Source organism: Dermacentor andersoni, chromosome 4 (genome assembly GCF_023375885.2).
Source record: "Dermacentor andersoni chromosome 4, qqDerAnde1_hic_scaffold, whole genome shotgun sequence".
NCBI classification, from domain to species: Eukaryota; Metazoa; Arthropoda; class Arachnida; order Ixodida; family Ixodidae; genus Dermacentor; species Dermacentor andersoni.
In genome coordinates this window covers 152621118-152647714 of record NC_092817.1, presented here as the reverse complement: position 1 = coordinate 152647714, position 26597 = coordinate 152621118, and the positions used below count along the sequence as shown (strand labels likewise).

The window sequence follows — 26597 nt, the reverse complement described above, 5'->3', positions numbered from 1 at the left end:
CACCAAACTTGACGAGGTTTGTTACATTTAAAACAAAAGCTTAATATGTAGAATTTCTGCTGGGTACACAAAAGATTTAAGCGAAACAATAGAAGCAAAGCGGGGCATGGTGCTTTCAGTGCCCAATTTTTTATAGAACATGTAGTTTTCCATTATAAAGGGGACTGTAATGCGATGTCTTTAAGTAGGGGGTTGTCTTATATTCAGAGTCGACTTATGTTTCAATATGAATGGGAATGAAGTGTTACGCAATTCTATTAACGAAATTTACCTGTGCTGTTTAGTTTCCATATTGTGCGTAGAAGCAACAGTGCATGCACTTTCAGCTGCTCAGTTTATCTTCAATGCTGCTCTCATTTTGTAGAGTTCATCACTTGTGCAACACATTGGCGGAGGCAATACGAACTGCTTCTCTCACTAGCTGGACAAGTCGGAATGGCAATGCACCTTGGAGAACAAGACTCGAATTGTGAAAGTCTGGTGGTAAGTCTGAATTAATATATTTTCATTTATATTTGGTGTTAACTTTCCAGCGCACTTTCTATCCTATTGAAGAAACATTTAGCCCCATTTGGCCTGTTTTTTGAGGGCCTTACATCAGGCCCCCTAGCAAGTTTTAGTTTACGCTGCAATTTAAAGCTTCTTCAGACCCGAATACAGCCATGGGACATAATTACTTTTCAAGCTGGTTATTATTGCCTCCAGGCATGTTACGAACATGAAAGATGTTTTTTTAATAACATACTTTTAAATAACTGGCATCTTCTTTAAATGTCACAGTCATACGTAGACAGGCTAAGAGCTGCATCTCCAACAAGTGAACATCTCATGTTTGCTATGGTAAAAACTGTATTTCATTGCCTGAACACAGAGGTGAAGATGGAGTTATGTGTAGTAGACTGTTACTTGGCTGCTGCATCCTGGATTTTCATGCATTGATGAGGAATTCAAAACAGACTTCAAGGTTGCTTCCTGCTGTTTGTGACAATGCAGAGGTCTAGATCAATTTAGTGTGAAATTTCTTGAAAGTAGATGAGAAGAATATGAGTGAACCACTTTCGAGAGTTCCACATGCATTGGACTTCATATCCATGATGAATGTTTGGAGTAATGACTTCAGACTTCTGGCATTGCTTTACCGAAATAATCTTTTAAACTGGTTTAGTATTAGAGGAGACAGAAGAAATTGAATGCCCTCTTACCACACCACCATGAGGCGAGCGTGACTGCCAACAGAGACACACTCTCCCTCTGCCTTGAGTAGCATCCGCAAGCGACGTTCCTTCCTCACCTTGTCACATACTTGAGCTGAAGAACCACATCGGGTTCACGTGACTAGCACCACCCGCTTTTTTTTTTTTTTCTTATCCATTCTTGTTGCGTGGCACATTTTCCACCGTGGCATTGTGCATTCTGAATTGGGCGATTTGCCGAAGTAATGCGTCATGGCGAGCGACACGACTGTGTTGTGCGTCGCACAGTTTGTTTGTGTTGCCTTGACTCTGGCTGGGTGTGGCGCTTTCTCGAGAGGGAGGAAAGTGGCGTTTCATTTGAAATTTCAGCTGTCTGTATGACATGCACAGATTTGTCATGAATATCTGTGTCATGTGCTGTAAGGCCGTAAACTTAAGAACAGCATTAAATACATTCTCTTAGTGGTGAATGCAACGCATATTTATCTTTTGCGCACAAAGAAAATGTGAACAGTGTACAGTGCTCCCACTTCTGCGTCAGTCTGATAAAAAGGCCAACAAAGAGTGATACTGCACTAAATCAAGTATCTTGAAATTTGGAGACATACTAGGGATGCTTCTGCAGCAGACATAATTGACCAGAGAGGTTAACAATCTACAGCTGCTTGCGGTGACCAAATGCACAGCACCATCAGTTTTGTGCCATGCTATAATTCTATCAAAACCGCCTAAAATTCTTGCAGCTTTTTAAGAAAGGATTAGTGGCACATAACAGTGTGCCTTTTTTTTCCTGTTTTTTGAATGTATATTTTGCTCCCACATAGCTGATGTGACTCAAAGGTTTATAGTCCTGAAAGCTTGTTTGCTTTGTTGTGAATGTTACCAAAAACTTACATGTGCAAGCTTACCTTTGCCCACACTGAACGCAGACACAGTGAGTTTATTTAGTATGGAAAGCTAAAACAATGTAGTGGCTGCACTATTGTTATGAATCTGTCGTAGTGATAGATGTTGCTGATTTTATGTAGTGCTTGTATTCATCACTCAGGATATCACCCAAAATGCTAAGAGGCAAAAAAAAAAATGTATATAATGTTCACAAGATATGGTTATGTGACGAGTAGAGACTGGGTGATGGCAGCCGATTGAGGGAACGAGCTCGCCTGCGGATCTTGCAACCACAAGAGGTTCAAGTAGATTTTGTCGCATTAAAGTGTAAGAAGTGACTAGAAAAAAAAAAGTCTGGGTATGTCATCAAAAGATACCACTGGGAACAAAAGTCTATGGATCTACACGCACCATGAAATCCCCCATTTTTTTTCTTACTTGCCATGTTGGCATACACTGGTCCACAGTAAAGTTGCAGAATGGGGCGGGCCCTCCATTTCATTCCTGCTTGACAAAGTTGAGATCTCTTAATTCCACTCTTTTTAACTCCCCAGAATGCCAAGAGTTGTACCATTCCTCCAACTTTAAATGAAATTCTTACTATACTGGCTCTTTCAGTATCTACCTATAGGTCACTATCTCTGCCGTGGTACTTGCCAACAAAATGGTATTCTACTTATTGTGAAATTCTGAAGTACTGGAGACTGTTCCAATGACGAGCTTTAATTGCACCTAAACACTAAGCTTTAGTTGCCAAGAATGATTCTATTTAGCAAGAGCATGCTTGGACTATGACACAAGGATGGAGGCCAAAAGTTACTGCCCTTCCACTGCTGCGAAGTGGGGTGCAAGCGAAACTTGGGATCTGCGGCTCTTTGTAACGCCTCACGGCGAGGGCGGCACGTCAACGTCGACCCCTGACTCAAGTTCCCGGTGGCATCAATCAAACACTGCCTGTTCTTTGGCCAAAGGCACAACACGTGGCCTGCTCCCACTGCCATTCCTTCAACACAGCCTGCTCTTCGGCAGAACAGACCAAACGCAGCCTCCCCATCTGACTGCTGGGCCTGAACTGGTGTGGGAAACTGCGGGTGTCAGGCGAGCGAACACACCCTTTCCCTCCTCTGGAGGAAGGGGACGCCCGTGATTGGCTCATGCCTTGCGCTGCTTCTACTTACCCACCTTAAAGGCAGCGTTTGATGAACTGACAGTGGCTGAATCGGTTAGCATGGTGGTCTCGCAACCCAGAGGTCGGTGGTTCGAATCCGCAGCCTGTTAAGCAATTTCTTTTTTCGCGCGGTAACACCGACACCAGTGAGGCAATACAAGCTTCTGTTAAAAAGGTCACAAATGGTTGCATCTTATGCCAGTTCCTGTTCATGTGGACATTCAGTGTTATTTTTCACTGTCAGAAGTATCCTTGAAGAAAAAAGGGGAGGGGGGCCAACAAAGTATTAACACTAAAGAAGCAACGTCGACGTACATGGTAGTTGAAATAAATCGATGATTAAATGTTGATTATGCTGTCATGTACAACGCACAAATTGTGAGATGGATCTGGCGAGCTTCAAGCTCACCTGTCAGCACTCTCATTGGCCTGTTGAGCATGTGTAGCGTTGGTAAGATTAGCATTTCCTCTCTTCAGCGTTGACTGCTGCATTGTGGCGTGGTGGAGCACTGCCATTACGAATCCCCTCACAAACTATGAGCTACCAAGCTGCACTAAGACCAGTGCACCAGTTTCACGTCTGTGCGCACTCAAGGATGACAGCACGCATTGCATGCGAACTCAAATGTGCATACATACAAATTCTTGATTACGTCTCTCATTGTACTGTTACACTAAGGTACGTTTTAATACTGCATAAAATTACTGCTTAATTTGCACATCACATAGCATTAATTATAAAAAATTCAGCATGTGCATATTATAGCCGGCTATAAAGAAAAAAAGTTACAGAGCTCCTTCCAACATATCATGCTATGTTTCGCAAGCTGTTCCAACAATGAAATAGATGATTGCACAATGGTGGCCGCTTTTCATAAGTTAGCTTCGCTGGAATACATCTGTGTTAGTGGCAAAGCATACGAATTTGGTTTCGTGTCTTGGTGAACTGTGCAAGCTATTTCCGGCCCAAATTTCTTTTTAAAGAGTTGCACGCATTCATCATCATCATCATCCTATTTTAAAGTTCAATGCAGAATGAAGGTGCCTCCCTGCAATCTCCAATTGTCATTGTCTTGCACTAGCTGATGCGAACTTGTGCTTTCAAATTTCATCATCTCACCTAGTTTTCTGTCATCCTTGACAGAACTTCCCTTCCCTTGGCACCCATTCTGCAACTCTAATGGTCCACTGGTTATCTACCCTATGCATTACATGGCCTGTCCAGCTTCATTTTTTCCTCATAATGTCTACTAGAATATCGACTATCCACACTGCTCTCTTCCTGTCTCATTGTCATTTATCATTGCATTGCTCTTTGTACTGCCCTTAACATGTTCTCGAGATTCTTCGTTAACCTCCAGGCTTATGTGCCATACTGCATGCTTAGAAGAATGTGTCTGCCAAGTTGACATTTTCAAATTCCCTGATTTTTTCAGGTTTCACAGAACTTTGTTTTATGTCAAGATGGGCTGACACCATGTCACCTGATGCTGTCACTCTCTGGTAAGCATGTTAAAAAATAAAAACAATCCACTTTGAACAGTAAGGAGTAGTGTTTATTTTATTCAAAATAGAAAACTGAAAAGAGGGGTTTGTAAAATGCACAGCTACTAAAATATCTTCGAAAGAAACTCGGTGCCCTTTTACTCTGTGAAGGATGACCAGCAAAGCTGCGTACGTGGGCCCCTTTATGGTGAACTGCACCTCTACCACGGGTCGGCCTGGTATTGCACTACCTATGGGATTGGCCCATGTGTGGGGAGTGCTTAAAGCCTGCTTCATCTCCGCCGCAGGTTTGACTGGCATTTCACGACCTTCGGGATCAGCCCACATATGGGGAGTGCTTAATGCCTGCTTCACTTCTGCCTCGGGTCCGCCCGATATTGCACTATCTTCGGGATCGGCCCACCGTGTGAAAAAGTGTTGGTCTATGCGCGGATGCGATCTGCCAGATCCTCACCATAGACAGCTTCACTGTAAAAAAAGTGGTCTAGCTCACGGCAAATAGAGTCAAACATTTTAAAATGCGAATAAAAAGAGATGCATACAAAAGCAAATATAGCTATTTGTATCAAGTGATAGCAAGCTCATTGGTATCATGCCCGAACTTTGTCACAAGTGAGATTCTCCAAGCAACTGGAAAGTGAACCTCAACTGTCCTGACATACTCTCAGCCTGCGCATGCCTCAGTGTTGCATTTCACTGCTTTAAGTGGTTTATTTTGGTTTGGATGTGGGTAACCTGCATCTTAGCATCAGCCAACACTTTGCTTTTTGAGTGCAAGCTCCTTCAAAGAGGCGGCGGCACAGTTCCTTTCCTGATCATTCCTCAATGCAATGGTCCTTCCTATTCTTGTCCTTGTTACGCTGCGTGTTCGCCCCATGGATGAAGCATCCTTTTGGTCAGTTGTACAGTCCGATTTTTCAGACTCCCTAAGGGCCGCTACAATGTCCGAAAAAAAAAAAATCAATGCATGTCTTTTACTGCCCTTAAGGGCCCAAATCGCCACAGGCACGTCCGAAAAAGCTCTGAAGGTCTGCCAGTACACTTATTAGGCATATAGGTGCTTGCACTCTGACAGGAGACGGCAAGTGCACGTGAGTCTAACAATATATGTGCTGCGCCCCATACACTTCACCGCGTAGCATCACTGTGCTGAGGCAAAGCTGCCTTTCGAGAACTAGCAGTATGCAACGCGCCGTGCTTTACGAGGATTGCAGAGGCAAAGTGGGTACCTTTGCTGACAGCGGTGAATTCTTTCAATGAAAAAGACAGCACCGAATGTCAAGAACCGTAATAGCATACCTAGGCCTAGCGTTCCCGCTATGGTGATTACAGTGGCCAGTGGATCTGTGTGTGAGAGTGTCAGTTCAAGGTGGTGAGATAACACGGCGGTGTTGGCTTTGATTAATGCCATATCAAATCTGCAGTTGCAGCACATTCGGAGTGCGGATCAATGGTGAATATCTCGGCAACAGTGGGGACAAATTACTAGTGATTGAGGACCTTAACCAAAGAAGTGTTAGAGTGGGTTTGAAGATTAATATGCAGAAGACAATGTTGAAGAATTCACATCGCCAGTCAGCCTCTAGAGTCTGTACAGGAGTAAGTCAGTTGCTCGTAAGGGACCCTGATCATGAAAAGGCAATTTACCTAAGAATAAAAATGGGGTGGAATGCATATGGCAGGCATTACCAAATCATGGCTGGGAGCTTACCACTGTCATTGAAAGAAAAAAATTAAATTATGGGGTTTTACTTGCCAAAACCACTTTCTGATTATGAGGCACGCCGTAGTGGAGGACTCTGGAAATTTCGGCCACCTAGGGTTCTTTAACGTGCACCTAAATCTAAGTACACGGGTGTTTTCGCATTTCGCCCCCATCGAAATGCGGCCGCCGTGGCCGGGATTCGATCCCCATCCTCGTGCTCAGCAGCCCAACACCATAGTCACTGAGCAACCACGGCGGGTGTCACTGAAAAGAAAAGTGTACAACTATTGCATTCTACTAGTGCTAACTTATGAGGCACACATTAGAATCGGGTAAATACCGTAATTAAACTTTGTGCAGCACATTCGGAGTGCGGATCAATGGTGAATATCTCGGCAACAGTGGGGAAAAATTACCAGTGATTGAGCACCTTTACCAAAAAAGTGTTAGAGTGGGTTTGAAGATTAATATGCATAAGACAATGTTCAAGAATTCACATCGCCAGTCAGCGTCTAGAGTCTGTACAGGAGTAATTTTACCTAGGGCAGTCGCTCGCAAGGGACCCTGATCATGAAAAGGAAATTTACTTAAGAATAAAAATGGGTTGGAATGCATATGGCAGGCATTATACCAAATCATGGCTGGGAGCTTACGACTGTCACTGAAAAAAAAATTATGGGGTTTTACGTGCCAAAACCAGTTTCTGATGATGAGGCACGCCGTAGTGGAGAAATTTCCACCACTTGGGGTTCTTTAACGTGCACCTAAATCTAAGTACACGGGTGTTCTCGCATTTCGCCCTCATCGAAATGCGTCCGCCGTGGCCGGGATTCGAACCACGGCGGGTGTCATTGAAAAGAAAAGTGTACAACTATTGCATTCTACTAGTGCTAGCATATGAGGCACACATTAGAATCGGGTAAATACCGTAATTAAACGTTGTGATATATGGTTTTTGCTTGAAAAGTTTCCTATGGCAAGCATAAATGGGAGGTGTCGACACGCAATCACACGTGTTGAATGCATACATTGTTTCCTAAGCATCGCCGAGCTAGACGTGCTGCCACTAAAGGGGTTGCTATTGGGTTCACCATAGGGGTCAACAGCGAGTCACTGTTCCAAGTTCAAGTTATCCTGTGAAGGCCAATTTTACAATCAAAATAAGAGATTCGGGACTGTAGAAATGTATGACTGCCGGCCAAGACCTTTGGCCAGGATTGAATTACCCGGAGTCGAATTAACAGAAGTCGACTGTACCATATGGCAGTGGACTTTGCAGCAAGAATGCATCTCCTACTACACATAGCAGAATATTGGCATGCTGCAGTGCTCAGTGGCTGCAGAACAGTAGACTCCTATCAATTTGATCCCGTCTGAAAGTCCCAGCCGACACACGTGCATTTCTATAGGTCCAAACTTCGGTTATGTTGATACTAAAATAGGCCTTCACCCAATAATTCCAACTTGAGCAGTCAGCATGCATGCTGACCCCTACAGTGAACCCAATAAGCGACCCCTTTGGTGACATACCTTAGAGGACAGTAGATGTGTGAAACAGACTTTATCTCCTGCAGGAAATGCCTATTTTCTGCCTGCCCAGGAGGAGCTCCAAGCAATAATCACAGATCAAAACGTCTGATTGTGGTATTCACCCATTTCTAATGTGCCATCTTTAACAAAACTTTCTTGGCGATTTTCGTATGCTTTACCGCATAACACGGATGTATTGCGGCGAAGCTGACTTTGGAAAATTGGTTGCAATGTGCAACACATTGGACCCTTGTCCGTTTTTTTGAAAATAAAAATTGTGTGCGCATTTGATTTCTCTTTCATTTTAGGGGCTTTTGTCCTTTCTATGCTAGTTTACACTTTGGACACACAGACAGCAGGCGTGTGTTTCACTCTGGGGCATGTTAGAATCTGTACGTAAACCATGGCAAATAAATCAGTCATGTGTGTTGGCATTTCTTCTGCATCTTCTTAAATTTGACCCACCAGATAATTCAATCTGTTTCGTCAGTCCCGTCAGAGTCGAATTAACGCAATGAAGTCAACTGCATTTTGCTTGCTGCTCAGAAGTATGAGCTTGAATAAATAACATAGCATTACAACACATAGGACATAAAGGAGACAAATGAAGTGCTGCAACATGTGCCAACTTGCCTAAGTTAGCACTATATAAGCTTGAACCCAGATGTGCCAGCTGCATTAAGGTTGTGACAAAATGTAAAATCGCATGTGTTGGAGACTCAGTAGGTTGGCTTTCCTTCTTGAAAAAGTGTTGCAGAGTGCCTGTTAAGGATTCACTGATTGATGCTGTCAAACTGTCAACAAGGCTGCCAAAAAATTATTCTTAATACAACCCTTTCATGGACACAACAAGGTAACAAATTGTTTTGTGTGTGAAGCATTAAGAGTATATTCGTGATCAAATATTGTTCTTAAAAAGTCACCTCAACGAGACAGCTCACGAGACTGCACAAGATCTAACTCACCGTGTGAGCCCGGACTCCCTCTCGGCAGGATGGGCAAGCGAGCGCGATCCCCTCGTCGCAACGATCTCACCCAGCATTACAAGTTAGTCAAGAGAACCATGCCGCTACCGCACAAAGCACCCAATAAAGCACAAGAAGTCACGTACAGGTGGCTTCAGACAGGCACCTACGCATGCCCGGCCTTCCTGCACAAAATCTTTCCGGACGTGCACCCTCACAATGCGTGTCACTACTGTAAGGATATAGCTAGCCTTGATCACATGCTCTGGGCTTGCCCCCTGGTGCCAGGACCACCAAGGAAGAGTGGGACCGAGCTCCACACAGCTCGGACCTTGAAGCACAGCTCTGGGCTGTCCATCGGGCCCGCGACGCGGCGGAGGGGCATGGCCTCTCTGTCCCGACGTGGGAGTGGCCCACTGCGCACTAATCGCACGTACCGACGGACGTCAAGAAATTTATTCATCCATCCATCATCAAAGCAGTTGTCAGAAAACATTCTGCAGGGAATAGCTAAAACACTATGCATTTCTCATTATAGTGATATTATGTGTGCGTGAGTTTAATGAATAGATAATTTGCAGGTGTGTGTATGGCAAATTCAGATGCTAACTTCACCAAAGTCATAAAAGCACACAGCACTCTACTTAAAAGGAATCTGAGCATTTGGCCACTGTTGTGTCACTAATGTGCACTGTCCTAGCCGTCTTCATTACCAAGCAGAAATACACCCAACAAACTATTTTTCGGACATGCATGAGAATTCGGGTATCCTTGCAACACTGCCACGTACCTCACAGAGGCAATTAATTATAAGCACAGCTGAAATTTCGGATGCTGAAATGCTTTGCCTTCAAAGTGCGGAAGGCACAACCATTGTAGAAAGTGTTGTATAATGCCGGTTTTCAAGCGTCAACTTTGCTGCAATATAGCTTGCTACGGGAAGAGGCTTATGCAATGTATCGTGGTGGAGCATACCAGCAGTGAAAAGGGGCCATTGTAAGATGGCGTGATTTACATTTTTTTATTTACACACATACATACTCTCTTCTGTTACAGCACAAGCACCAGGAAGCCTGATAAGTGTTGTGGTTGGTGTACAAAATTAAGAAAAATTAAATTATGGGGGTCTTACGTGCCAAGCCGTAGTGTGGGACTACGGAAATTTCTACCAACTGGGGTTCTTTAACGTGCACCTACAGTAAATTTAAGTGCACAGGTGTTTTCGCCTTTTGCCCCTATTGAAATGCGGCAGCTCTGGCCGAGATTCGATCCTGCGACCTCGTGCTTAGCAGCCCAACACCACAGCCACTAAGCAACTAGGGCGGGTACAAATTAAGTTCCTTGCCTACCCAAACAAAAATGTTTGCAACATGATGTGCGTGGTATACAGTCCTTGGGAAGGCAAGCTTAATTGGTTGCTGTTAGCTTTGTGTCTTGCTTCACTCTTGAGCAGCGCTTACTGACTGCAAGGTAATAATAAGCTCCACCAAATGGCTAGATTACTTCTGTACTACTCCAAGTGTTCCAAGAAGACTTTTGGAACACGAAGTAGAAAAAAAATTTCTGCTCCTAAACTGCTCCAGAATGTCAACTTTGTGCTTGAAACCCTAAACTGTCTTGACCACCACTGAGGAGTTGATCTTCAACATCACTTATATACTTAAGATAAAATCTTGAGTAACACTTACTGGTTGTCTAAACATTTTGAAATGGTTTCACAGGTTCTAATTTATCACTTATATGCACTTTTTAAAACAACAGTGAATAACGATTTCGGTAACATATTTCAGTATTCTACAGTTGATTTGGAGGATTATGCGCCATCACTGGTCTGCAATTATGGAAGTTTAGAGATAAAAAAATGGGGGCAATAATGCCTACGTTTTACACATTGTCATTGTACAGAACACAACCTATGCAACTTGCTATAAAACTGATTTATATAGTATTTGAAATTACCATAAGAGTATGTAAACAGCTGGGGTTTCATAGTTCTAGGTTCTTGTTATGTTTTAGACTAGCACCTCCCTTTAAATGGCCGTAAAAGGCATGCATTATTTTTTTTTTTTTTTGGACTGCCTGATTTTCTAAATGTTTTGTTTTTGCAGTCCTCAGGGAACCACCCACCGCCACCAAGAAAAAGCACTTTTGACTGTAGCAGTAATCAGTGATTCGCCTAATTGGCAAACAGTTCAGGATGCCAAACAGCCTCGAGACAGCTGTACCTCTGACAGAAGGCACTAATACACAGTGCAATGCACTGTTTCTGCACTCTAGACTGTGGGATTCTCATCCCGTACCTTGGGTCAAAGGAACGACAATCACAAGGGCATTTATTGCACCTTTCATAGATCAATGCCTGCTAGCCGAGTTGCTATCCACAAAACATGCCGATGGGCGTGCGACAAATCGCGGAAGCCCGACTCACTGCGACCAGATCGCGAGCGAATACGTTCGCCCCTTGCTGGATCCCAATGCCTGGTCGTTCACGTGTACGGTCACGCGAACGGTGGCTCTTTCGCACAAGGCCTCACGAGACGATCTCGCAGAAGCATGGATCGGCGCACGGGCGGCACATCCGTGCTGCTTGCCGTCCCGAACCAAAGAGGAAACGTGTTCTCCCTTGCGCCCCCAAGTAACCCTGCCATGAGGCGGCGTTAGCAGCACAACGCCCGCGGCGAAGCCGCAATGCAGGAGACGGAAGCTATGCGGGAAAAACAACATATCAGGGGACGTGTGACAGTCGCGCATCCCCACAAGACAAATGTGATAAGAGCTGTATTATGTGACCTATTATAACTCCGTGGTGACAATACAGACAGGATATGCAGGGCATGTAGCGATGAGGACAGTAGCAATGGAATGATATCACCAGTGTACAGAGTGCTGAATTCATTCTTGCTCTGTTACTGATAATTGAGAACTCCATCAAATGAAAAATTAAGAGAAATATCGTGTGAAGGAATACTACTCATCATATCTATTGCAATTATTCTCGGACAGCATTCTCTCTTTCTTGCTTTTATTATTAATGCATTTATATAGTACTGCTCACCTGCTGTTCCATGTGTTCCATCGACACATATACGATCAGTTCCAAGCCTCTTGAAAAGCTGCTGTTGTGGTGTGGTCATGATGACTAGCATAAAATCTCTGTCATCCAAAAGGTCCTCATTTTTTTCTCTAAAAAAATGTCACTTTTTGTCAGGTTGTCCTTGGTGTTTAAAGAAGAGCAATCGGTTTTCCTTTTCACTATGCATCCTCTCAACCCAGAGTTGCACGCTCACATAGTCATTATCGTGCAGCCGCTCGGTCTTCGAGACTCTGGCATCCCTCATTATTTTGCGGAGATCCTGCTTGCTTAACAGGTTAATGCGGTGGAATGTCTCATCCACGTTGGACCGCACATTATCCAGTACTGCATCCATGGACACGCCTTCTCGCAGCTTGTCTTGAGAGAGTAGAGAAAAAGTGTATATTGGTTGAAGCATAAGTAAAAATTACCGAGCACGCAAGGAAGTGAAATGGGCACTGATGAACATTTTTAATATCATTATTTAGAATTCCTTTAATTGAATAATGTGTTACATTGACTTACAAAAACCTTTTGCAATGGTGTGTGTTAAATAGTTCAAGCTGTCGCAATTTTTGTTCTTTTTAGGTGAGCTCTTTGCAAGGACATGGTGCTATGCAGCCTTCAGCTGCTGAAGAGGCAAGATTACATTTCTGAATTACACTACACGATTACATTACATTTGAAGAGGCAATATTACATATTTAAGTGTTTCGATGTTTGGTGTCATTGATAAACCGTCATAGGGATTATCTGCACCAGTGTTATCAGGTAGGTAAGTGAAGAAATTTATTGTGTGTACGAAGTTTACAGCTAGGCTGCCAATTTCATCCTTCCCTGTTGGTAACCTTGTTCGCACAAAAGACATTACTGAACCATTGTAAAAGCATTGCACTGGACTGGACATGTGCAGATTGTGGTTCAGATCCTACCCAGGGCAAAAATGTCTTCCACTTTTAGTTCCTTTACTAAATATTGCCATTGTTATGAATTTCTATCCTACAGTTAGAACTTAATTTTCCAATTACATTCCATAGCATAAGTTATTGCCACTTCCATAGTGGCATGCCACCATAGAAGGGCAAAACAGTCTGCAATCGAAAACATGTGCAGCATTTCCAGATTAACTTAAATATAAACATCACTGTTACTGACTGAATTGATGCACATAATTTGATTAATGTCAATATAAAAATTGTCAATTAAAGCTTTCAGCAATTATTTTTAATGGTTGATTTATCAGTCATTCATCCATATTTACAGAGCAGACACACCTGTGAACGTATGCTTTGAAGGCTATGCAGTCATGTAGGTTTTTGAGTTAAAGGTATTATTATTTATTTAGTATTATTTCAGTCAAGTAGAGTACTGACTGGACACTTGAAGCTGTTTTACGAGTTCATGTCTAATACCCCTGTCACACGGCAAATCTAATGTCATTTGCAACGAATGACATTCGCTGATAATGCCATTTCTTTGGTGTCACACGGTAAAACGTAAGGACATTTTCGAAAATGACATTTACAAACAAATCAGTTCGCCAAACTCATTCGCATTCGTTTGGAACTGAATGTGTATCCTCGACACCACGAGTTTACCAGTGTTTCGCAAACAGTATGTGCTTCTTTTTTTGTTTTAACAAAAAATCACTATTATTTTATCCATTTTATTACCTAATTATTGCTTTAACGACATTGAAGTCCATCACATAGGTAAATACAGAAAACTACTCTCAGTCCAGTGACCAGACAGCCATCTTTAGCTTTCGCTGCAGCAGTCGTGTTGGTTCTCACCGGAGCATCGGCCGCGGCCACTTCAATTGACTTGGCATAAAAGCGTGCGCGTTTTTTCCTGTGGCACGCGCCAAGAATGAGGATATTGTCACGTGGTCGTGACTTCAAAGAACACAGTAGCAATACTGTGAACGACAAAACTAACTCTTATTGGCCGAACCTGTGCCCACAAAACAGGCTACGCTTAAGCACAACGATAGCGGCGAACACGGTCGGCGATCGTCGAAAATCTGATCAGCGGGTCAAGCGCGTCGGCTCTTATAGAGCAGTCGTCGAATGTTCCAGACTAATCGTTCGGACCCGCGTGCCTTCCACAAAGTTCTACACCGTTCGCGTTACGCGATGAAATCAGATAACACAAGGTTCGGCGACAAGAGAAAGCCGGGTAGAAGCATCGATAACTTTCCAGAAACTTCGGATACATGCAGGCGCGTTCCGCGCTGCGCGATTACAGATGTTAAGCGGCGAAACGTGCTCGCCCGATAAAGATAAGTACACGTGTCAATACCCCCCTCTTAAAAAGCATCGACCCGATGCTGCAAACAAACGAAGGTAATAAACAAGAGCACTGGTAGCAAAGAAAAGAACAAAAATGACGAACTTCGTCAGCATCCGTAAAAGGGTTTAAGGCGCACCACGTGGACCACTTCAGATCGTGTGCGGCGCCGCTGTGAATGTGAAATGCCGTCTGGCACGACCTCATAGTCCAGTGCGCCAATACGTCGGATAACCTTGTAGGGTCCGAAATAGCGTCGCAGTAGCTTCTCACTTAGTCCTCGTCGGCGTATCGGGGTCCATACCCAAACACGGTCGCCGGGCTGGTACTCGACGAAGCGTCGTCGCAGGTTGTACTATCAGCTGTCGGTACGCTGCTGGTTCTTGATCCGTAAGCGGGCGAGCTGTCAAGCTTCTTCGGCGCGCTGGAGATAGGAAGCGACGTCAAGATTTTCCTCGTCAGTGACGTGCGGCAGCATAGTGTCGAGCGTCGTCGTCGGGTTCCTGCCGTAAACCAGCTTAAATGGCGTGATCTGTGTTGTTTCTTGTACCGCTGTGTTATAAGCGAATGTTACGTACGGCAGGACCGCATTCCAGGTCTTGTGCTCGACGTCGACGTACATTGCTAGCATGTCGGCGAGGGTCTTGTTCAGGCGCTCCGTGAGACCATTCGTCTGCGGGTGGTAGGCAGTTGTCCTCCTGTGACTTGTCTGGCTGTATTGCAGAATGGCTTGCGTGAGCTCTGCTGTAAAAGCCGTTCCTCTGTCGGTGATGAGGACTTCTGTAGCACCATGTCGCAGCAGGATGTTCTCGACGAAAAATTTCGCCACTTCGGCTGCGCTGCCTTTCGGTAGAGCTTTAGTTTCAGCGAAGCGGGTGAGATAGTCCGTCGCTACGACGATCCACTTATTTCCGGAAGTTAATGTCGGAAACGGTCCCAACAAGTCCATCCCGATCTGCTGAAAAGTTCGGTGAGGAGGCTTTATCGGCTGTAGTAATCCCGCTGGCCTTGCCGGTGGTGTCTTGCGTCGCTGACAGTCTCGGCATGTCTTGACGTAACGGGCGACATCGGCGGTTAGGTGCGGCCAGTAATACTTTTCTTGTATCCTCGATAGCATTCGGGAGAAACCGAGGTGCCCAGCGGTCGGACCATCATGTAGGGCGTGCAGTACTTCTGGACGCAGCGCCGACGGAACAACAAGAAGGTAGTTGGCGCGGACTGGTGAGAGGTTCTTCTTCACGAGTAGGTTGTTTTGAAGCGTGAACTAAGATAATCCACGCTTAAATGCCCTAGGGACAACGTCAGTGTGCCCTTCCAAATACTCGACTAGGGCTTTTAGCTCCGGGTCCCCTCGTTGTTGTTCGGCGAAGTCTTCCGCGCCTATTATGCCAAGGAAGGCCTCGTCATCCTCGTCATCTTGCGGCGGCAGGTCAATGGGGGCGCGTGATAGGCAATCGGCATCTGAGTGTTTTCGTCCGGACTTGTATGTTACAGTGATGCCATATTCTTGTAGTCTGAGGCTCCACCGTGCCAGCCGTCCTGAAGGGTCCTTTAAGTTAGCTAGCCAACACAATGCGTGATGGTCGCTGACCACCTTGAATGGCCTGCCATATAGGTAAGGGCGAAATTTCGCTGTAGCCCAAACGATGGCGAGGCATTCCTTTTGGGTTGTAGAATAATTGCCTTCCGCTTTTGACAACGACCGGCTAGCGTAAGCTATCACGTGTTCATGTCCATCTTTTCTCTGGACTAGGACGGCACCGAGGCCTAGGCTACTGGCGTCAGTGTGAATTTCGGTATCGGCGTGCTCGTCGAAGTGCGCAAGTACGGGCGGCGACTGCATGCGCCGTTTGAGTTCTTGAAATGCGTCGGCCTGCGGCGTTTCCCACTTGAACTCGACATCACATTTGGTTAGATGTGTTAGGGGCTCCGCGATGCGTGAAAAGTCCTTGACAAAGCGCCTGTAGTAGGCACACATGCCAAGGAATCTACGCACTGCCTTCTTGTCGATGGGCTGCGGGAACTTTGCGATGGCAGCTGTCTTCTGCGGGTCGGGGCGAACTCCAGATTTGCTGATGACGTGGCCTAAAAATAGAAGCTCCTGGTAAGCGAAGTGGCACTTTTCCGGCTTCAGAGTAAGTCCTGATGACATGATGGCCTCTAGTACTGTTGCAAGCCGCCTAAGATGATCGTCGAAATTGGCGGCGAAGACAACGACGTCATCCAAGTAAATGAGACAGGTCTGCCACTTCAATCCTGCTAAAACCGTGTCCATCACCCGTTGGAATGTTGCGGGCGCCGAGCACAGTCCAAATGGCATAACCTTGAACTCGTAGAGGCCGTCCGGGGTGATGAAGGCGGTCTTTTCGCGATCTCTTTCGTCGACTTCTATTTGCCAATAGCCAGACTTGAGGTCCATCGACGAGAAGTATTTAGCGTTGCAGAGCCGATCCAATGCGTCGTCTATCCGTGGAAGGGGGTATACGTCCTTCTTCGTGATCTTCTTCAGACGACGATAATCGACGCAGAAACGTAAGGTTCCGTTCTTTTTTTCACCAGGACAACAGGGGACGCCCACGAGCTTTTCGACGGCTGGATGATGTCGTCGCGCAGCATTTCGTCGACTTGTTCTCTTATAGCTTCACGTTCTCGCGGCGAAACTCGGTAAGGGCTCTGGCGGAGTGGTCGAGTGCACTCCTCGGTGATTATGCGATGCTTGGCGACTGGTGTTAGTCGAATCCTCGATGATGTCGAAAAGCAGGCTTTGTATCGTCGGAGCAGACTTCTGAGCTGTTGCTGCTTGCCCATGGGGAGACTTGGATCAATGTCGTAGTTTGGTTCGGGAACCATGGTCGTCGGGGCAGATGCGGCGGAATCCGAGAGGACAAACGCATTACTGGTTTCCAGAATTTCCTCAATGTGCCCGATCGTCGTGCCCTTGTTGATGTGCTTGAACTCCTGGCTGAAGTTTGTCAGCAACACTTCAGTTTTCCCTCCATGCAGTCGAGCGATCCCTCTTGCGACGCAAATTTCACGGTCTAGCAATAGACGTTGGTCGCCTTCGATGACGCCTTCTACGTCAGCGGGTGTTTCCGTGCCGACGGAAATAACAATGCTGGAACGAGGCGGGATGCTCACTTGATCTTTGAGCACACTCAAGGCGTGGCGACTACGAGGGCTTTCCGGCGGTGTCGCTTTATCTTCCGACAGCGTTATAGACTTCGACTGCAGGTCGATGATTGCGCCGTGTTGGTTCAGGAAGTCCATACCGAGAATGACGTCTCGTGAACACTGTTGGAGGATAACGAAGGTGGCAGGGTAAGTCCGGTTATGAGTGGTTATTCTTGCCGTGCATAGTCCAGTCGGCGTGATGAGGTGTCCTCCAGCGGTCCAAATTTGAGGGCCTTCCCATGCGGTCTTAACCTTCTTCAACTGGGCGGTGATGTGTCCACTCATTACGGAGTAATCGGCCCCTGTGTCCACTAAGGCGGTAACTGCGTGGCCGTCGAGAAGCACGTCGCGGTCAGTGGTTCTTTGTCTGGCGTTGCAGTTAGGTCTTGGCGTCGGATCACGGCTGCGTCGCGTTAAACTGAAGCTGGAACGTCGCGTCGTCATGTAGTCTTTTGTCGGTGTAGTCCTGGCTTTCTGACTTCGTCGGGATGGCGCCGTGTCATTATTATGTCGTGGAGATGGTCTCTTCGGCGTCGGCGTCGGAGGATATTCGTCAGTTCGACGAGCAGCAACCGCACCTCCATCGGTTGCTGCTTTTAGTTTTCCGGATATGGGCTCGCAGACCGGCCCCGGGCTGGGCCAGTGTATGGTCGGCGCTGCGGCGACAGGTAACGGCCTGGTGACGGCGAACTGGACGGTCGTCGAGGGCTCCACTGAGTGGCGGCGAGGTAGTCGGCGATATCGCGAGGTCGTTCGCCACTCTGTGGTCGCGGCGCGTTCACGGCGAACCCTCGGAGTCCCATCTGCCGGTATGGGCATCGGCGGTAGATGTGCCCGGCTTCTCCGCAGTGATAGCAAAGCGGGCGATGGTCAGGGGCGCGCCAAACGTCAGTCTTCCTTGGAATGCTGCGTGGGGTGACGGGTTGGCGTGCTGGCGGCGGGGTTGGTGGTGGACGACGGAACTGTGTCGTCACTGGGCCCTGCCGTGGGCGCGGAGGGGGAACGTGACGGCGAGCTGCAGCAGCATATGTCATCGCTTGCGGCTGAGGCTGCAGCGATTCAGGGGCTACTCCGAGTTGTTGTTGGAGCTCCTCACGTACGGCGTCGGCAATCGAAGCCACTTGAGGCTGCGGTGACTGGAACAGCTTTTGTAGTTCCTCCCGCACGACCGCTCGGATAGTCTCGCGCAGGTCGTCGGTGGCCAGTTACTGAATTCCTGTGTAGTTGGTAGAGCTCGTAAGGCGGTTGAATTGCCGGTTCCGCATTTCGAGTGTCTTCTCAATGCTGGTGGCCTCACGAAGGAACTCTTCTACGGTCGTCGGTGGGCTTCGTATCATTGCACCGAAAAGTTCCTCCTTTACACCACGCATCAGCAGGCGAACTTTCTTCTCCTCGGACATTTCCGGGTCGGCGTGGCGGAACAGGCGGTTCATTTCTTCCGTGAATATGGCGACGTTCTCGTTAGGTAGCTGCACTCGGGCGTCCAGCATAGCTTCGGCCCTTTCCTTGCGCACGACGCTTGTAAAGGTGCGCAGGAAGCCGGTACGGAACAGGTCCCATGTTGTCAATGTCGACTCCCTGTTCTCGAACCACGTTCTGGCGGCGTCTTCTAGGGCGAAGTATACATGCCGCAACTTGTCGTCGGAGTCCCAGTTGTTGAAAGTCGCGATTCGCTCGTACGTCTCCAGCCAGGATTCCGGGTCTTCAGTTGCTGCTCCATGGAAGGTCGGTGGGTCCCGAGGTTGTTGCAGGACAACGGGGGTCGCTGGGGCAGCCATTGGAATTGTCTTGGCCACGATCTTCTTGGTCTTCTCTGGTAGAAGTCCGTGTTCCGGGGGCAGCTGTTGTAGACGACGGCTTACTCGATGGTCCGTGACTACGTTGGTGCTCTCTTTACGGTCCGGGCTTGGATCACGGCTTGTCGGGGGCATCCGGTACATGGACCAAAAGCACCTCCACCAGATGTCACGTGGTCGTGACTTCAAAGAACACAGTAGCAATACTGTGAACGACAAAACTAACTTTTATTGGGCGAACCTGTGCCCACAAAACAGGCTACACTTAAGCACAACGATAGCGGCGAACACGGTCGGCGATCGTCGAAAATCTGATCAGCGGGTCAAGCGCGTCGGCTTTTATAGAGCAGTCGTCGAATGTTCCAGACTAATCGTTCGGACCCGCGTGCCTTCCACAAAGTTCTACACCATTCGCGTTACGCGATGAAATCAGATAACACAAGGTTCGGCGACAACAGAAAGCCGGGTAGAAGCATCGATAACTTTCCAGAAACTTCGGATACATGCAGGCGCGTTCCGCGCTGCGCGATTACAGATGTTAAGCGGCGAAACGTGGTCGCCCGATAAAGATAAGTACACGTGTCAATATTAAAAGCTCGCATGCACATCAGAAAGGCGATGACATGCAACTGCCCTTCTCGTACCACTTTAGCAGATGTAGCGGACCCGCCTATCGTTCTCTTCGCCCTGTTGCTTGCCTTAGCTCGACTCGACTTCGTTGGCAATGTCGACAACTTAGTAATCGAACACTACGGTTTGAAAGCAATGATCACATATTCTAGTGGAATTTAGCATACTGGAAAATAATGATTGGACAAAAGTGGGTTTGAGGCGTGTCTTTTTTTTTATTTTACTATCGTCATTGTCATCATTTTCAAATGACATTAGTTTTCGCCGTGTGACAGGGGTATAAGCCTAATTATCGTGATCGTTTCAATCATGTTTCATTCACATAGCTGCTTCATGAGCATTCAAAATATTTAGGTACCATATTTTCCAAACCATAGGTGCCACCATTTTCTTTTCATTTTCGTCCAAGCGTATTGTAGAACAGTGTAATTTAAATATGCAAGACCAACATGAGACATTCTTTTTCTCCAGCAATGTACTTGCAGTTTATTTTGTCTGCTAGAATGTGTGGCTCATAAAATTTTTTTTACTGAAGTTTAGTGCCCTGAAATGGGTAAGTACGACATATTAGGATAAGTGTATAAACATGCACAATCGCATTTCACGATGCTGACCCAAGTTAAGATAGATGCATCTTATACAATGAGTTATATACACATATTTTTTCTTTGAAAGTTGTGAAAAGAGGGGGGAAAGGGGGTGACTTGTACAACAGTTCAAATTATAGTCCAGAAAATATGGCACATGGTTTGTGAGCCCTACATATAGTAGAGTAAAATACAACTTGAGCTGATGAAAGTTTCACATGGAAAGCACATCTGCTGTGGATGACCTACAGTAGTGGCGAGAGGTCGCAGTTTCATCGATGTCTGTAATACTTGCACTTCAGTTTAGGCAAAATGGCAGACATAATTATGTACAATGCACCTTAAGTAATCCCAAGTGGAAATTATTCCAGCTTACTGCTATCTTGAGACATTGAATCCCACTAGGATCATAAGTCATACCAATACAGTTAACTGAAAGCCTGAAAAATAAAACAGAAAAAGAAAAAGCCACAGTCTGCTGCGTGGCCTACAGTGCACCAGGAGGCACTACACCTTCCTGCTTGGTACATGAAGTGATGCAAACGAGTATAAAATAACTAAAGTCGTTGCCTGCAATAAGAATAGCCATATAGGTCAAATATAGGCCACTGGCTGTGCCAAGGTAGTTGTTACCGCTGTGAATTTGGAGAACGGTTCCCTTTTTTCTCTCTCTCTCTGAACCCTTCAGGCATTGATACAATGTAGCAAAATGATAAACATGTTTATGATGTCATTAACTATAATGCCCTGCAGTCAGTAAAGGTGGCCTCGAATTATGTGGAAATTATGAATTTCAAATGAATTTCATATGCTCCAAGTTCATTGCATGGTCTGGCATGAGTATTGCCTTGTATTTGGGATGTTGAAAACTCAACAAACACTCTTTATGTATTATAAAGCAGGGCAAAAGCGGTTTCTTACCAGCAATAGCAGCTCTTTCCGACTTGGACAGAAAAACACGACCCAGTTCAAAGTCGTGGCCTCTGTGCTTGAATTGGAGAACCACATACACACCTGTGTTGTCTTCAGTCACAGCCATTGCCGCAAAACATCTTTTTCCACACTTGACACTTGAAGGCCGCTTCAGCTTTTGTTTACTTGTAGCTGTGGAAAAAGATAACTGGGTAGTTTATTCTAACTTAAGCACTGGACTTCCAACACATGCTTAGTGGTGGTTCTACTACACCATTTAGCTACAATTCAACTTGCCTGAAACCTGGCTACGCGAACTGCGCAAAGGTGTGGTATTTTCACGCTTTCAGGGCAACGCAGCGTTTTCAGCAGGGGTACGAGAAGACTTAAATATAAGAAACAAATAGTGAACGTGCAAGTAATTCAGTTTGAGATGGATCATCTACTAGACTTTTCAAATATTGAGTAATATTTGCAGTAATGCAATGGATTGCCCGAGGTCAAAGCATTGCATGCAGCATTTCAAGGGCACTTGGTTTGTCTCAAAACAAGAACAAATAAAACAAATCTGGGTTTTTACATGCCAATACCACGATCTGATTATCAGGCATGCCTCTTTTAGTATAAGTTTTGCCCTGGCTGTCAACACCAATCGAAGCAATTACTATATGCAATGCTAACAGGGTACGGTGACAAAAGCAGCATTCATAGCAAGCACAATGGCATGCGCTAAGACCCATTGACCACTGGAAGGCACACAATTTGCATTGCATACATGTGTTCTTGCACGTGGTTCAGAACTGTATGGCAATTTGTGATCTTTTAAGTACAGGAACTAACTTCTGTGCACACTTGTGACAGTTGCTGACTAGTGAAAAGAGGGGGAGGTTACTTGTGCCAGGTTCAAATTATTGTCCGGAAAATATTGTATATGGTTTGTGAGCCCTGCATATAGTAGAATAATATACAAGTTAAAGTGATGAAAGCTTCACATGGGAAGCAGATCTGCTGTGATCTTGTGGACTCGTACAGCAGTGCTTCATCAGTTATCAAAAACTCGTACTAATGATCTCGGAAACAATTGCCAATCGTACCAATATATTAACACCAAGCTTCCTGTAACTGCTTGCAGCCCATATCACAATCACCAAAAGCTAATTTCATGGCACACTACCCTGACCATTGGCCCTAATCAGCACTGCTTCATCAGGTCGATTGGGTATCAGTAACTAGAGCTACAGTTAGCTGATGAATCGACTCATATCTATTTGCAGAGGCCAGCAAACCACCTTGTAACAAAATTGAGTGCATGGAATGGTAGCAATGGTTTGTGTCCACCACTGCCATCTTTGCATCCATTTGTGCTATGGCACCTCCTTCTGGACGCCGTTCATAGCCTCGCGGCAGTCTCTTGTAGAGCTTCTTGCATTGTTATCAGGTGTAATACACTTGTGCATATGCCATAGTGCATATGAAAGCACATGTGTCATTTGCAATGCACATAATACATTCACCTTCACTTCTTTTGTTATGTGTGACAGAGCAAATTGTTCTAGTGCAGTTGTAATTTCTTGCCTCTCCGACGCCCAGGCACACAGCTGCTTTCATTAGCCCACAAAATTTTTATTTATTTACAAAGGCTTTCTACCTACTCAAATGAAAGTACTTGCAACATACTGGCATGGTAGTAATTGGCTGGTTCTGGGTGCTAAAATTTTCTTAAATGTGTAAGCATTTCTATGCTTACCAAACGTCCATCACGCAAGATAAAAATGTGGGCCGATCCCAGAGATAGTGCAATACTGGGCCGACCCACGGCGGAGGTGAACAGCCTTCAAGCACCCAACAAAGTGAAAAGTGCATACAATATAGATAGAGCATGCAGCAGCGAGTGGCTTTACCTTTGTTCTGCCTGTCACTACCACGAGATCAAAGCAGCGCTCGCAAATCTCTCAGCACACACCGCACCCTGCACCTTTCGCAGATCGCTTTCAAGATATGGGCCCGCTCTTCAAGGCAAAGCAACGAGAACACGGAGTTCAAGATATGGTCCACGCGGCGCATAATGGTTTGACGTGGATGGATAAGGCACTAAAGAGCAGTATCAGCTTATAATGATCAGAACGTCATCAGCACACCTGGCGCCGCCGTCTGCAGCAGTCCGTGTTGCTGCGACGCTGCTGTTTATACCGGTCATATTAACTTCCATAACACTCTTTTTTGTTCAAGTACCCTAAAGAGCCCAGGAGGCATAGGGGTGGGGGATGTTACGATTGGCCAGCGGGGATAGTGACCTTCTGGCTTCACTGCAATGAATCGCTTCGTGAAGCCAACAACACGCCCCCTTCGAATAGCCCTTCGGAGCCAGTAAGGCTAGACACGTTTGGCGGACAGGATTGTTAGCTGGTTCGCTGTCACCTTCAGGGACCAATTGGAGCAAGAAAACTCCTGGAAATGTTTGTTCTATGGCATTCCGCCATGTACTCTGGTAATAGTCACGGTCATGACAGATTCAGCAGCAAACTGCAGAGTCAGCTCAGGAACGACATGCCAGCTTGAGTCAAGCGTGACAACACCTGTCTATGAGGCCTCACTGGTTTTGGTGTGTTCAGTAAAACAAAAGTGCAAGAGAGTGTGTGAACCTTCGCCCTCAAAGGCGGGTACTTCGACGACTTTGGACGCTTTGATTGGATGAAGGTTGGATGGCAGCTTTCCCTGGCCTAGGGATCTAGTAAGGACAGAGAGTGTTTAAGCAGACATTTTCGGCTGTTCAGTGTGCATTTCAGTCATGCTAGACTGATCAGATGTAATGTTCTCCACCCTTCATGTAGATATTGTAAATAAATCCCCTACTCCTCATTCCTCCCTTCAACAACATCCTTAGCATGAATGAGTCGGACGATGGTATGGGCCAGGTACCCTTTTCATGGCAGACACCATCTCTTACAGGGATTACAATGAAAGGAGCAAAACATACCAAAAGTACACAACTAAACAAGGAATATGAATTGGAACAACATGAATTAGTGCAAAAAAACGACTTATTACAGGGTATATACAATGTGTGAAAAAACATAGTAATGACGAGGTTCAAGGTTCCTAAAATACTTGACTTATCACAATGAGCTGTTTTACATTACAAAACAATGGAAAAAATTTAAGTATACATTACTAAACAGGAAAGCAAAATTGCATATTAAATAAGAACATCAAGAAATGCAACTGGAACGGAACAGCAAGGTAAGAGGTAGTTCAGATTTCTAGGAACAACTTCAAATTATGTACAAATGAGTCGTGACAAATAGCGAGGAGAAGAGGTGAGTGGAAAAACGGATTAGTGTGGGTGAAGATGGGTGCGATTTTAAGCTTGTGATCAAGCCGTCAAGACACATGTCACGAGCTAGTCTCATATTTAGAGTCACGTGGGACAACCGATTGGAGTAAAGTTTATGAAAGAAGGACAATAGTGTCAGAAGCCTGCATATATTGAGAGGAGCTAAATTAATATTTGATTTCTGTAACTAGATGTATGCGAGTAGTTTCTTGTGATGAAGCGAGCAACATTATTTTGCAGAGACTCTAGTTTGTGTTCGAGGTAGGCCTCATGTTTGGATTCCAAATTAAGAAGGCATATTCGATTTTAGAGCATACTAAAGTGGTGTAAGCCAGAAATTTGGTCTCGGAGTTAGCCGAGTGCAAATAGTGCCTTATGAAGCCAAGTGATCTGGTTGCTTTAGTAGAGTGTTCTAGTTTGCCGTTTTTACACTCGGCTAAGCAGCTGAGCGGAGCGAAAGCGTGAATGCACATGCGCCCTCCGCTTAGCTGCAAGCAGGCTGGTGGAGTCAGAAACACGGTCCACTTACAAGCTGCCTAAGCAGAAGGTTGCTGCCATTTTTTTCTAGCAAGGGTGGTCGATGCACACACCCACTCTGGCACGTGCATCGAGGCACCTTGCCTGCCTTGCTCTTTACAAGACAGATTTGCACAGACGAAGACTTATGTCTGCTAGAAGGTGCGCATGCTGACCCATTTGAAAACCTCGCAGCGCGGGAGTATGTGATGCATGCTGTGCAACATGTTGGCATCAGAAAGGATCAGATTGGATGCAAAATGCAAGCTCGCTGGCTATCACGTGGCATTTCCCAAGATGGGGCTTTATTTTCCACTGGATAAAATGGACCAGTAATGCATTACAAGTTCACGTTTAGATGCTTTATGGACAAATAAGCTATATGTATTCATTTTACTTATAAAAGCTTTACTTATAAGTTTTACTTATAGGTGCTTTTATTTTGTTTCATTACCCTGAATTTGGCCAGAAGGCACTGCAAATACGAAAGGAACATCAAGCGGAAAGCCAGAGAGGCCGAGATAATCTCGTGGCTGGCGGCAATGGAAAATAAACCTGCTATGAGTAACTACTGAAGAGGAAATAACAATATCGGGAAAGAAACAATCTATTATAACTCAAAGGGAAGCTTATTACTTTCTGAAATGAGCTCGGGATGCCTTAGAACACGCACTTATACAGCAAGATATAAGAAGGAAGAAGCATGTGCTTGCTGCGGTAAAGCTAGGGAAACAATAGAGCATGCTTTACTAGAATGTGAAATATCTCCCCAGCAGTAGATTTGGGCACCACTGGCCTATATACCATTAATAAAATATATCCAGAGAGGGAGATTAAGATGGACTGCAATGATTGTAATGGCATCATTGGAATCAGACATATGCTGGCGGGGTGTCCCGCGACTCTCCCCAAACTCGTTGAAGAATGGACACAGTGGGAGAAAAGGATTCAAAGCCCATTGTTTCAGGACCAACTAAGGGCAGTCCAGGGGGCCCATGATGTCGCTGAAAGGCTTGGCCTGACAGTGCCAACGTGGGAGCGGCCTGCCTTGGCTTGAGAAGTCTAGCCTCCGGACATCATTACAATAAAAGTTTTCACACACATGCACCACTGGCCTGCTTGAAGCCCTTGGGTTCAGCAAGAGCAGAGGGAAAGTAAAAATGTATGCAGTAAAGATTGGTAAGCACCGAATGGAAGATTGGTGGACAAAAAGTAGGGAAACGTCAAACAACAGAGGCTTGCAAAGACAAAGTTCAGAAAGTTTGGTTATGGGAAGTCATCGTGGGTTTTTTTTTCTTTGTTAACATAGGTAGAACATTAGGCAATACAAGAGC

General features: G+C 45.6%; 1 protein-coding gene and 1 long non-coding RNA gene across 4 annotated transcripts in view; both read left to right on the top strand.

Annotated features, from left to right (window-relative positions):
- The window catches only part of LOC140217386 (BEN domain-containing protein 5-like), a 386196-nt gene that overhangs the window by 196932 nt on the left and 162667 nt on the right, over window positions 1-26597 (top strand). The gene's annotated exons all lie outside the window — the stretch shown is intronic.
- On the top strand, window positions 252-13256 carry LOC140217381 (uncharacterized). Of its 3 annotated transcripts, none has more exons than XR_011893934.1 (3): window positions 252-483; window positions 4686-4752; window positions 12622-13256. It is a non-coding gene; the product is annotated as an uncharacterized lncRNA (long non-coding RNA). The 3 variants fall into 3 exon arrangements; XR_011893933.1 differs by having other exon boundaries at window positions 12617-13256; XR_011893932.1 differs by lacking the exon at window positions 12622-13256 and adding an exon at window positions 8035-8278 and having other exon boundaries at window positions 253-483.